Source organism: Anabrus simplex, chromosome 5 (assembly GCF_040414725.1).
Source record: "Anabrus simplex isolate iqAnaSimp1 chromosome 5, ASM4041472v1, whole genome shotgun sequence".
NCBI classification, from domain to species: Eukaryota; Metazoa; Arthropoda; class Insecta; order Orthoptera; family Tettigoniidae; genus Anabrus; species Anabrus simplex.
The window spans coordinates 410898259-410913104 of record NC_090269.1 but is presented as its reverse complement, the minus strand read 5'-3'; positions in this window follow the sequence as shown (position 1 = coordinate 410913104).

Below are 14846 nucleotides of genomic sequence, written 5' to 3'. Positions count from 1 at the left end.
CGGCTCGCCAGATGCAAGTCGTGATGAGGATGAACATGATGATGAAGACGACACATATACCCAGCCCCCGTGCAGCACAAATTCCCGACCCTGCCGGGAATCGAATCTGGGACCCCTGTGGCCAAAGGCCAGCACTCTAACCATTTAGCCATGGATCCGGACAAATTAAGTCAGGAGCCATATTGGCGATTCAGTTAACCGGAGGAACGTGTGGAGGGCTATGGAAAAGTTCGGAATTCCAGAAATGATAGTCTGACTCACTCAGGCAATGCACGATGGATATACTTGTCTAGTAGTACATAAAGGGAAGCTGTCTCAAATTTTTGCTGTGAAATCAGGAGTAAGACATGCATGTCTTCTGTCCCAATCGTATTTATAATGACACTGAATTGTGTGATGAGATAGGCAACGAATACATAACGGGGAATTCAGTGAGAATTAAATAACCGACTGGAAGAACTGGATTATGTGGATGATCTCTGTGTCTTTCTGGAGAATTGTTTTCAGGACACGGAACTCAAACAGAATGGCTTAATCTTCGAAGCTAGAGGATAAATGACAAAAAAACTAGGGAAGGGTGCTTAATCGTAAAATTTGTATGTTACTCTAGATCGAATCGACATATAAAGGGTAGCAAATTTTGCTACATAGGAAGCACGGTCAGCAAGGATGAAGGTGCTCTTACAGATGTAGGTATGGTAAGGGTTATACTGCTCGAAGGGAGGTCCGAACCACCGCAGAGGTGTTCCTGAGCCGGAGTTTACGTGCGGTAGGGTGGCCAGTTCCTTTCCGCTTCTCCATTCCCTTACCCCCCACCAACAGCGCGTGGCAACCCATCCAACTCCTGATCACTCCCAATGTTGCTTAACTTCGGAGATCTCACGGGATCCGGTGTTTCAATACGGCTACGGCCGTTGGCTTACAGCTGTGGTGAGTCGTATAAATGAAGTCAAGGGAGCTTTTCCTCAGTTACGTCCAATGAGATCCTTCAAGTTCGCATAAAGACAAAACTTGGAATATTCAACTAAAATAGTAAATCTGTTTTACTGTATGGAATTGAGACCTGGAAAGTTACCAAAGATATTAACACAAGGTAACAGACTTTTATAAATCATTGCTTAAGGCGCATTTGCCGGTCTGAGGGGCTCAGATGGGCCTTCTGACCCTAACTTGGCAGGCTCGATCCTGGTTCGGTTCGATGGTATTTGAAGGTGCTCAAAAACGGCAGCCTCGTGTCGGTATATTCACTGGCACGTAAGAGAACTCCTGCGGGATTAAATTCTGGCACCTCTGCGTGTCCGGAAAACCGCGAAAGTAGTTAGTAGGACGTAAAGCCAATAACCCCCACACATTGCACTACAGGCCTGAAGAGCCTTGGCCTACCAAGCGACCGCTGACCATCCCGAAAGCCTCCAGATTATGAGGTGTCGTGTGGTGAGCACGACGAATCCTCTCAGCCGTTATTCTTGGTTTTATAGACCAGGACTGCTATCTCACCGTCAGATAGATCCTCAATTCTAATCACCTAGGCTGATTGGACTCAAACCAGCCCTCAGATCCAGGTAAAAATCCCTGACCTGGTCGGGAATTGAACCTGAGATCTCCAGGTTAGATGTAGGCACGCTACCCCTACACCACGGGGCCGGCACAAAGCCAGCAACATTAGTGCCATAATTTTTTTTTTTGCTAGGGGCTTTACGTCGCTCCGACACAGATAGGTCTTATGGCGACGATGGGACAGGAAAGGGCTAGGCGTGGGAAGGAAGCGGCCGTGGCCTTAATTAAGGTACAGCCCCAGCATTTGCCTGGTGTGAAAATGGGAAACCACGGAAAACCATTTTCAGGGCTGCCGACAGTGGGGTTCGAACCTACTATCTCCCGAATACTGGATACTGGCCGCACTTAAGCGACTGCAGCTATCGAGCTCGGTAGTGCCATAATTAATAAGGTGCATTTTCAGAGTATGGTGTCCAAAGATAATCTCAAGCAAATACCCTTGGGAGGCCACAGGTTAAGCTACAGATAATTAGAAGAAAATTAAGGTGGATCGACGACATCCTGAGAAGACCAAGAGAGAGTGTCACAAGGCCGGCACTGAACTGGAATCCTGAAGGTCGCAGGCAAGGCAGAACGAGGATTTCCTTCAAAAGAACCATAGATAGGGAAATAGCATGTGTCAACAGGACTCTGATAGAGTAGATGGTAGAGAGACCAAGCTCGGTAAATTTCTTCGAGGCCTTATGTTCTAACAGGAATTAAAGGAAGTAAGTAAGTATATATATGTTCAGTCCGTCAGCGATTCCGCTGGTGGGATCCTCAACAGCTCTGCCATCAGCTGTCATAGATGGCCTAGGCATCACTGAAGAGGCGTACTAGAGAAATGAGGAGTGAGGTAGTTCCCCGTTGCTTTCCTCACCGAGCCAGAGTTGCTATTCCATATCAGTCTGTCAAGCCCACTGAAATGCATACACCAACCGACCCTATGAACAACATTTTCACACCATTCATAGCAGGGACTGGCTGCATAAGGATTGGCATTACTAGCATCGCTCATACCTCAGTCACTTCCATATTGTCAAAGCCAAGGATAAGACAGGGACAGATCTATGAAAGTAACAAAATTGCTCTGGCCTATACCAGAAGACATAGTGCACTGTAAACATTAGGTCCTGTCAGCAAAGGCAGCAGGTTCAAATTCACGAGAGGTAACCGTAATTTCTATCAAATAGCCCAATTTCACCTATTAAATTTAAATAAGGAGGCGCAGCCATTTTTGAATAACTAAGAAGAAATCACCAGATAGCCATTGAAGGTATAAAATTCACTAAACCCTAGGTATATGAAGCATGAAAGTTTTTGACACTTTAGGGAGTAGTTTAAGTCTATTAGATGTAATGAAGGTAAATAATTCCATTCGACACTCCATGTTGTACGATACCGGCATGTAAAATATCTCACGTGACTCGCTTATTCATTAACCCGAAAAAATAATTAAAACCTCAGCCATAGATCACCCTATAGAATTTTCTATGAGGTAAAGTAAAAGTGTAACTTCGAAATAGACGCGCAAGCAGCAAAGAAGGCCTCAAAGTTCCATGCCTGCACACGGCAGCTGACACCATTCGATTCCTTTCATTGTTATTTTTTTAATTCGGTCTCGTATTGTAATATTCTTATATTCTCGTCCTTTCTGGCCTCATTATCGTCCATGCTTCACATCCATACAATGCCAAGCTCTACACGAAACTCTTCAAAATCTTCCTTCTATTTCCTATATCAATGTTCGAAGTGAGCAATTTTCTTTTCTCACGAAAGGTCTTCATTCCTAGTGCTAGTCCCCATTTTATGTCCATATTTCTGCCATTAGTTATTCAACTACCCAAGTAACAATATTCATCTACTTAGACTTCATTTCGTAAACTAATATTCCCTGCATCACCAGACTTAATTCGACTGTACTCCAGTACATTTGTTTTGGATTTGTTTATTATCGTCTTGTACTACTTCATGCACTGTGGAAAAGAGAAAAAGAGAAGCCAAGTGAACATAGACGGAGAATGGTTGGAGAATATAGAACAGTTTACATATCTGCGTAGCATTATTAATGGAAGTAATGAAATTAACCCTGGAATTAATAACAGATAAGTAAAGGTACAGTATTCTATCATCAAGTCAGAGAGCTTTTATGGGATGACAAAGTACCCAAAATAATGAAATTAACATTATATAAGTCCGCCTCTGTGGTGTAGTGGTTAGCATGATTAGCTGCCACCCCCGGAGGTCCGGGTTCGATTCCCGGCTCTGCCACGAAATTTGAAAAGTGGTACGAGGGCTGGAACGGGGTCCACTCAGCCTCGGGAGGTCAACTGAGTATAGGTGGGTTCGATTCCCACCTCAGCCATCCTGGAAGTGGTTTTCCGTGGTTTCCCACTTCTCCTCCAGGCAAATGCCGGGATGGTACCTAACTTAAGGCCACGGCCGCTTCCTTCCCTCTTCCTTGTCTATCCCTTCCAATCTTCCCATCCCTCCACAAGGCCCCTGTTCAGCATAGCAGGTGAGGCCGCCTGGGCGAGGTACTGGTCATTCTCCCCAGTTGTATCCCAGACCCAAAGTCTGAAACTCAAGTACACTGCCCTTGAGGCGGTAGAGGTGAGATCCCTCGCCGAGTCCGAGGGAAAAGCCAACCCTGGAGGGTAAACAGATTAAGATAGATAGATAGATAGAACATTATATAAACAGTATTTCACACCAATTGTAACATACGGACTAGAAACGCTGGTAACTAATAAGATCCAAGCAGTAGAAATGAAATGTTTAAGACAAGGAGAGATAGAATTAAATATATTAAAATCAGATAAGAGCTAAATATAGAACCGTTAGTACAGAAGATACAGAAAGCAAGACTGAGATGGTTTGGACATGTAAAAAGAATGGGAAATGAATGGGTAGCAAGAAGGGAATTGGAAAGAGAAGTTAAGGGAAAGAGACCGGTTGGAAGACCGAGAAGAAGGTGGATGGATCAGATTTGGGAGGACATTAGAGAAGCTGGATTGGATGTGGCGGAAGTAATGGAGCAGGAAAAGTGGAAGGACAGAAAGGAGTGGAGGAGGCTTGTTAACCACACTCGGGCGACTGGAGTGGAACATTGCTGATGATGATGATGACACCTTCGCCAAGATCTTCATATCGTTTGCAGACTCGGATAGAATAACGATATCTTCGGCATATGTCAGAGTTTTGATTTCCTCTCCTTGGATTGCAATTCCTATTCTAAATTCCTCTTTGATTTCCTTTATCGCCTGTTCTATGTTAATATTGGAGAGTGGACAAACTGCAGCCTTTCCTCACTCCTGTCTGGATAGCTACTGCTTTTTGATAACCTTCGATTCTTACCGCTGCAGACTAAAGATTAAGCAATAAAATATTAATTGAAGGGATGAAGGGAAAGGAAAGTGCAGCAAAATCTGCGATATCATGGCTTAGCTACTCGCTTCCCATTCGGAAGGCTGAGGTGCCAATTCTGGTAGAAATTTTTCATCTCAAAAATCACGTAGCGTCAGGAAGGGCATCCGGCCTTAAGTTTCCGGCCAAACCAAAAATCGTGTCTGGATCACTTCAGTGACCACATAAATAACTGGGGTAAGCTGAAGGAACCAGTTAAGGACGTATAGTTTTCCGTGTTTGCTGCTGTGAACATGGACGTCTCTGTACTTAAAGAGGGCTATTATTTAATCATAATTCTGAGATATTCACCATTAAATATTTCACAAAATTCCGATATGTGTGTAAAAACATTCAGATGGTTAAATGCACTTATACGGTAAAACAAACGATCTGACGCTGAGATAGCAGCTTCCATCCATAAAGCCAAGAATAACGTTCTAGAGAATACGTCACACAAACCACGTGTCATCTCGTAATCTGCAGGTCTTAGCAGTGGTCGCTTGGTAGGCTAAGTACCATTACGACTTTAGCCCCGTGGGGTTTGTTGGTTTTGCTTGTCCTACAGTCGGTGGATTCAGAGTGCGTCTCGGCCCTTCAAGTGGCCACGGCTGGTTCATGGTCCAACAGCTCTGTACTCCGACCGGCCAACCGAGCAAAGGAGGGGTGGCCATGACTCTACTGTGGCTCTACGCCTCTGTATTCGGGAGACGGAGAGGGGCTGAACCCCCGCGGTCAGCTGTCCTTAGAATGGTCTTCCGTGGTTTCCCATTCATTGTCCTTCACTAAGGCGAATGCTGGAACAGTTTCTTTTATAGGTCACAGCCGCCGACCCTCTCACCTACTTCCCGCACCACCTTCTACGATGCAAATCTCCTGGTCTGAGAGACGGCGTCACCGTCTAGAAGGCCTGCCTCCCCCTTGCGGGGAGGAATGAAAACATTGAGTAGTAGTAGTTGTCATATGGCGGTCATCTGCGTACTGGATCACATAACAAAACGTAGGCCTACATCTATATACAAATAAAGAGGACTTATTTTTTTCCTTTCAGAGGAAGAGGGCAATCTTGTGACACACCGATTGTCCAGGTTTAACTAGAAACAAGGTATTAAATTAATATTACAAAGTTCCTTGAGAAAGTTTCCATTACTTACAGAGGAGAGAGCACGCACCAAATGAAGGACAAATAGGGTCCTAAAAACAATGGTAGCAAACTCAATACCTTCAGAGTTATGGTCCGCTACCACTACTATTATGATCAAAATATTTCTATATTTACGGAGGGTCGTATTCAACAAAAGACGAAAATACTTTGATAACTAAACATTGGTCATAATCTTACTTGCGCGTTTGCGTTATGGTCTTATTACGATAGAGCACCGGTATATTTTTTCTCGTAGGATAACGCAGGGAACACATTGCATCCATCACTCTCGGTTCAGTTCATCGGCTCCTGTATGGTAGAAAATGATGAAATATATCTTTATCGTTTCTTGCTGATTATTGGTCATTGGAATGTCCTCTTTAATTTGGTGTATAATACATATATGCTAACCTAGAATTGCTTTAATTAAACGATTTAAGATAAAGCAGTGTGGGCGTGGCAGTCTTCGCAACTTAGGTTCAATTGATTATGCACCGAACCATGGACTCTGCCCCAAAGGAATCGATACATGGTGTAAGTGCAACAAAGCACAAGCAGCAGGGGAAACATTTGCACATTTTGTACACAAGGATGGTTTACAATATGCTGCCATAGTTGAACGTAGGCCTGTTTTCAGGGACCTATCTGATGTACGGTCAATGAAAAAGTATTTACATTGTCGTACCCAAAGTCAGAATGAGTGCATCAACAGTCTTATTTGGTCAACAATTCTAAAAACAGTTTATGTGTCAATTAATGCCCTTCATTTTGATTTTAACTATGCTGTAATGACTTTTAGAAAAGGCAACTTACGTGAGGCAGTGAAGAACGCATTAGCGTTGTGCTTCACACCATACAAGCCACGTACAAGCTCGACAAAGAAAGGGTTAGGATTTCAGAGAAAGCATTGAGGGAAGTGGAAAATAAGTTACGTGAGCAGAGAAGGCAATTAAATAGAAGGCTACCAGGATGTTCCATATGATCTATGTTCTGGTTCTGGAATGCATTGGAACTTTGACAGCAGTTTCCCGTAAGTTTACTTTTTGAAAGATTTAATGTACCTTTTCCAGGAAACTAACCTGAATGAACTTTCTGAAACTTTTGAAGCCTTGAACGTATCTTCCTATGAGTTTTTTAACACAGGGATATTATATTATACCTCGTAGTGTGTGAATTATTGACTGTACAGTTCCTCCAAAAGAGCAGAATAATATTGGAGTATTAGGAAAATAATTCTGCCAAACAAAATGGCACTTTTGGATATCCCTGTGTTAAAATATAAGAAAACCATCATAGGTTAATCTTATTTTCAGACATGTACCTTCATTAGTTGTTGAGGGAAGGTGCAATGACATTAGTAAAATAAATGCATGGGAAGGATACACCCTACCGGATCCCTTCAGTTCAGTTTCTCTAGTATCCCTTGGAATCAGTTCGCCTGCCGCACAATTCTTCCGTCTCTTTCGGAAGTAGTCAGTGAACCCGGCATGCAACAGCGCCTGTAGCAGTGTCGAGCCCTTCGTCAGAAGACAAGGAATATAGCCAGCGAAGAAAAATAGAGAAAAGATAAAATATTTTGGATAAACGAAATAAATTTAAAAAGGGAACAGTGTGGTGAATATTACCTTCATTTTTCAGACTTGGTACGTGATAAAGACAACTTGAAACATTTCAGAACATCAACCCCCAAGCTTTTGAATTGCTCAGCGTTCTACCCATCCAAGAAAGAATCAAATTTCAGAAAACCAATATCAGAATATCATAACTCGCAGTAAAAATGAAGTAACTAATGATTTCCTTTAATATTTCCTTTGCCAAGATTATATAGTAAAAGTAACTAGAATGTCGGAGTGCCGTCCGTCATATTCCGTCCTAGAGCATTAAATTTAGTTTTTATTCAATTTGCAGCAGAGAACTAAAGGATCTGTTTCATCCACGGCTTCAATTTTTTTGGGAAATCCGCTTTCTTTCTATCTACTTTTGCATATTTTGCATTTAAAGTTGTCCAGCACATCGGCCACAGTGGTATTTGATCACTTTATTTGCATGGAAGCCGTGAACGGAGTTGCTGCCTCTCTATCGTTTCTTGGCGATTGCCTTGATATCAGGAAGACATTTTACAATTTCAACCAGCAGTTCTCTTTGATCGCAATAATTGAACTCAAATAAAACACTTTTCCGCAGCCTTGCAAGATGAGGTCTGCCTTCCGTCTTCTGTCAACTTTGCTTATGTGGGAATGCTCGACTTCAACTAACAGAAATTGATGGTGGGGTGAGAAATGCTGAAGCGTGCGGGAATTAAATAATGTGCGCGCTTGGATATTTGGTTTCACGTTAACATAATATCCAAGGTAAACTAAACGAGATGGAAGCAGTGTGCTTGGCCTCCTCGTTCGCCTGACCTTCACCCTGTAGATTTTGAATTTGGGGACATGTAAAGTCCAAGGTGTATGTGGTATCCATAAGTAATGTGGATGCAAACGAAAACGCATTGTAATGACTGTGAATCAATTTGGCAACAGCCAGGGATGTCCCAACGAATGTCCGATTCAATGCGACTTAGGGCGGAAGGCTGCATTAATATGGAATGCTGTCATATTGTATTCATGTTTTGAAGAGTTGATCAAAGGAATCGTAACACCGATTGTAGTGGTGGCAAGCCACAGCTCTGAAGATATTTGTTGAGGGACCATTGTTTTTAGGACCCTTTTTCCTTCGTCCGTTGCGTGCTGCCTCCTCTGTAAATATAGGAAATGTTTCAAGGACAGCCTGTATACAGTACTTTGTTATGTTGTGAATTCAGTGTTGCTTTAATTTTTTTCCATTATAGTTAATAAAATAGTGGAGAAATTTTTGGTCCTATGGGGAGGAATATCAGAAAGACCCAAGAGTGATTCACGTTTAAGAACGGTACACGGACCGATTTTACAAGGAGGCATCAAATAACCGAACAATGTTTGCGGTCATTGAAAAGTTCCGTGTCCGCCTCTGTGGTGTAGTGGTTAGTGTGATTAGCTGCCACCCCCGGAGGTCCGGGTTCGATTCCCGGCTCTGCCACGAAATTTGAAAATTGGTACGAGGGCTGGAACGGGGTCCACTCAGCCTCGGGAGGTCAACTGAGTAGAGGCGGGTTCGATTCCCACCTCAGCCATCCTCGAAGTGGTTTTCCGTGGTTTCCCACTTCACCTCCAGGCAAATGCCGGGATGGTACCAATCTTAAGGCTACGGCCGCTTCCTTCCCTCATCCTTGCCTATCCCTTCCAATCTTCCCATCCCCCTACTAGGCCCCTGTTCACTATAGCAGGTGAGGCCGCCTGGGCGAGGTACTGGTCATACTCCCCAGTTGTATCCCCCGACCAAGAGTCTGAAGCTCCACGACACTGCCCTTGAGGCGGTAGAGGGTAAACAGGGAGGGTAAACAGAGGGTAAACAGATGATGGTGATGATGATGAAAAGTTCCGTCATATGGGATCAGTCTTATGTCAACGAAAGGGGACAACAAGAAACGCAAGAATCGTCACCACAAACGAGAATCATGAAAGACTTCTCCAATAGGAATTACAGTCGCTCACCGCTGATCGATTTAGCCTTCCGCAACGGCACTTTGCAGATGACATAATTTTTCGTCGAACTTCTTTCCGATATTCTTCCTGTTATATGAATATTGTTGCCCCACATGCCAACCGTAGGTATGGGGCTTGTTGAATGGATGTACTTTCGAAACAGATGAGCCAATTACAAATATTTCCGAACTACGCGAGGACGTAACCTCAATTTTTTCCTTATAGCAATCTTTTTAAAAAAATTCAACAATCTTTGGAAATATTATAAAAATGTGTGCTATATGATGGTACACATACTGTACCAAAGTAGTTTAAAAGGTCTTATTGTCGTTTGTTTTTCCTCATACGGTAATTATGTACTGCTGTCTTAATAGTCAATATCTATGACCTCTTGACCGCCTTCGATAAGATTAAACACAGAGAACTGCAAGCCACTGACAGCCACTTCACTAATTCCCCGATCATAGAGACTCCTTATTTATATTAGAAAATTACAACATGATAATATGAGTTCTCGAGATCCCTAGTCTTCATTACATTCAGGAACTGTAAGATCAATTTCAGGTATTGTTTATTTATTTATTTATTTATTTATTTATTATTTATTTATTTATTTATTTATTTATTTATTTATTTATTTATTTATTTATTTATTTATTTATTTATTTATTTATTTACTATTCGCTAATCAGCCAACTAGGGGACCACTATAACTTTCATTATACATTCTGGCATTTACTCAAAACAAACCAAACAAACCCCATGGCACTACAGCCCTTGAAGGGCCTTGGACTGCCAAGCGACTGCTCCTCACCCCGAAGGCCTGCAGATTACGAGGTGTCGTGTGGTCAGCACGACGAATCCTCTCGGCTGTTATTCATGGATTTCTAGACTGGGGCCGCTATCTCACTGTCAGATAGATCCTCAATTCTAATCACGTAGGCTGAGTGGACCTCGAACCAGCCCTCAGGTGCAGGTAAAAATCAATGACCTGGCCGGGAATCGAACTCGGAGCCTTCGGGTAAGAGGCAGGCACGCTACCCCTACACCACGGTGGAATTTACTCACTTTTAGATTTAACCAGTAGGTTTTCATTGGCTCGTTATACCAAGCACGGTCTTCATCCGACTGCTTTGCATCAGTTGTCCACTTCACATCCCGAGGTGTCCCAAAATTCATGGTATTATGAAAAGTTCTCGTTTATGCGCGTGGTCCTTTTTGACGTTACGTACCAGGGAACTGTTTTTGGTTTTGATTCAAGGTTGATAAAAATGCATTTTGTTCATCGAGAACCGTCCATCCGTCGTAGGTGACGGTACAAGCGAGCCTTGCGTTTGCACATTGTGTCCATGATCTTCTCTATCTTATAGTAGACTAGACGACTCGTGCTTCTCCGCAGCATTTGCTATAAATATGTCAGCTAACTCGTCTTGATATACTGTATATGTCCTAGTCATATTGTTTTGCCTGCCCTTTTCAATGATTTTATGAACATTTCATAAGAAGCGCGTTACGTTATGCCGCATTTCATAGTAAGAAGCCGTCTGTTTGGTAAAAATTTATCCGTATATTCGCTTTCTTATTCTACAGTTCTCAATGTAAAGCTTGGTATTTTATCGTAGAAAGCAATGGTATTTTTTATCGGAGTTCTTCTAAATAGAACGGTTGGCTTGTGAGGTCAGAGGTTAGCCTCGAATGAGCGTTTGTTGCTGGGAAAGGTCAGAAAATCAAAGAGTATCTAGCAGGGAACAGTATTCTTCCGTTATAAGAAGAAGTGTGTAGGCCTATATATTCTGTGGCTTCACAGGTAGTAATCAAACATAGCTGCATGCAATGGCATTACTAAGGATGAAAATCAGATATATCAGCGAAGTGATGAAAGCGTTAGTCGCTTGAGTGTAGAATGTATTGTGAGCTAGGGTAAGTCTTCTCCTGCAATTATTGGAGTGAAAATTTAATGATTTGATTTTAGGATTACTCAAACTTGGCTGCACTTATGAAACCTATCAATGTCTCATATTTCACCGGCAGGTAATTCCGTAGATAATAAAACAAAAATGAAGAAATTCGGTCCAGTAGAACGGACGAACGGAACTTCCAAAACTGTTTTCGGTAAACACTTTTAATACATACATTTCATGTCTAGACTTTCTTATGTACATCCCGTTTTTGTAGTCTGGGTGAAGATTATTTTCGATAATCTTTCTTTCTTTTTGCTCAAACATAACGAGGGCACATTTCTGAGAGAGGATAAGGCATTCTGACGGATATATTATTATTATTATTATTATTATTATTATTATTATTATTATTATTATTATTATTAATACGTTGGGCCGATGACCTTCGATGTTAGGCCGCTTTAAACAAGAAGCATCATCATCATCATCATTATTATTACGCTCACTTAGCGTACACGCCTTGTTTGTTAACGCTCTAGGATATGGAGTTCATTTGAAACTCACTGTGGGCTGTGCGGGATTTTATTTTCTGTAGTTTCGCAGTTTAACTTCCAGACAAAATCCGGGACAGTTCCTATTCATAGGCTATACCCGACTCCTTCCACCTTGTTACTCATGTTCATTCATCACTATTTCCTTGATATTCATTAGCTCCTCAACTGGGATTATAGTCAGAAACATCATCCCTGATCTAGCATCATAAAAGGAGACTAAGGAGTAGATATATATTTTTTCTTGTTCTTCTTCTTCATCGTTAGCGCCACTAAGGACTGCGAGATCTCTACTATTTGTCTTCTTGCAGGCCGATCAGCTTTTCTTCCTTACCCAGTGTACTTTCGTTCATGTATCAGTATGAACTTGCTTCAGTCGAGTTGAGACTCCTTTTCGGTGAACCTGTCTTTGTGTTTGAGTGATGCTGGGAGTTGAATATCCGTTTCTGTGATTCCATACTTTAAAATATACTCATCGATCCCCAGCAACCAAGGAGGAATCGTTTTGGGACTTCAATCAATCAATCAATCAATCAATCAATCAATCAATCAATCAATCAATCAATCAATCAATCAATCAATCAATCAATCAATCAATCAATCAATCAATCAATCAATCAATCAATCAATCGTTGATCGGCATTTTGGGTTGTCACCAAGGCAGTAGATTCCCCATAAATTGTATACATAATGATGTCAGAGTACTTGGAAATTTATCCAGCATTTTTTCCCTGGGTCCGCCTCTGTGCTGTATTGGTTAGTGCAACTAGCTGCCACCCCCGGAGGCCCGGGATCGATTACCGGTTCTGGCGCGGAATTTGAAAAGTGGTACAAGTGCTGGAACGTGGTCCACTCAACGTCGGGAGGTCATCTCAGTAGAGGAATGTTCGATTCCTCCTCAGCCATCCTCCAAGTGCTTTTCCATGGTTTCCTAGTTCACCTCCAGGTAAATGCCAGGGTGCTACTTAACTTAAGGCCACGGCCACTTTTTTCCCTGTTCTTTGCCCATCACTTCCAATCTTGCTATTCCCCATAAAGCCCCTGTTCAGCATAGCTGGTGAGGCCACTTGGTGAGGTACAGGTCCTCCTCCCCTTCAGTCGTACTCCGCGACCAATTGTCTCAAGCTGCAGGACACTGCCCTTGAGGCTGTAGAGGTGGGATCCTTCGCAGAATGTGGGGGGAAAACCAACCCTGGAGGTTAAACGGATTAAATAAATTAATAAAATAATTAATATTATTTCTCTGGATTAATTGTTCCTGTACCGGTTGGTACACCTATACGCCGCACATTTGAATTTTCCGCCTTTAAGTACTCCTCTACAGTTAAAACTCCGAACTTTAAAACTGAATTAATTCAACTGTTTATCAGAAGATGTCACTGTGTTAATTTCGAATTGTTTTTGTTTACTAATTATCAAGAAGTGTGGACATTCTCTCACAGATGTCTCTACCAAAAACTATGATAATGCACCCTGGTGCGAAGTGATGGAAATTTTCTTGAAGATATTTTATACTCATAAGTTTTCCTATAACTAAATTTCGTTCTTTCATTTGTAGGTTGGCAATATAAATCTTTTCTTTCCGCCAGTTTTGAAGTTAGCCAATCAATTATTTCTGTCATTAATTTTCAGCCAATTGTGTCTTTCTTCTCCAATTTTTGATGTGTAAAATATAGTTAGCCAATAAACGACTGTGGGTGTGTCTTAATAATTCACGAAAGGTCTCGCATCTTCCCCGAGAGTATAAAAACTGCTGATTTTCCTGGCTCTCGGCCACTCGTACAACATCTAGCTTAGTGTATGGAAGTATAGCAGGAGGCGGGAAGCGCCTCTTTCATCCGCCAGCAGCTCTTCTAAAAGGTAATGGCCTTTTGACATCTTTCTTTCTTTCTTGCTAGCTCAGCAGTTTAGCCCTCGGGGAAGGTCCGAAACCTTTTCAATGTAATCTACCTTTCGAAAAATGTAACTTAGTGCCGGCTTATGTAAACGTAATCGGGAATAGAGAGTGCCTTACCCTCCCGAGCTCCCCTTCATTTTGAGTTGAGGTGACTACGTTTTCATAACCGATTTTCTTCTCTTAATGTATTAAAATTTTCTTATACGAGTCACCTCCCGAGTTTGGGAATAGCTCCTGTATCATCTGCCTAGTGCACCTTAGGTTTTATAAGGTTTCATGTAGGAGCGCAAGCAACGTCTCCTTTCCTATTGGTATTTTGGGTCATTTAATTAACCTATTATTTTTCTTTAAGGCCCTGTAGGCTGGGTACGAGATACCCCTGTTTAATTCTTGTAAGTTGCGCCTCGATGGCAAGTGATTGTAAAGCATTGTATTGCCTTGAATAGGCTTGAAAGATTGAGAGCGGGTCAGCTCTTTATGGTGTTTTGAAAGGTGCCTCTAGGAGGCTTGACATTACTAGGCGGGAGCAAGTGCTCCACGTAATTAGGGGTTTTCTTCCCTTTGGTGATTGGTGGTTGTGAGCTGAGTGCTCAAGGGTTGTGAAATTGGGGCTCGAAGCCCAGGATTTGTAAGGACCCCTTAACTTGTGCTTCCGTTTGTTAAGTTATAATTGTATCTGATTGTTTCATTGTTATTTCACCTAGTGAAAATTTGTTAAATCTTGTTGTCTATTGAAAATATAACCTTTATTTAAATTTTAATTCATCTTTCGGACTTGTAGTTAGACCCATTCCAGCCCGCACCTTCTTTCACCTCTGCCTTCCACAAAAAACTCCGTAACAGTTCCAT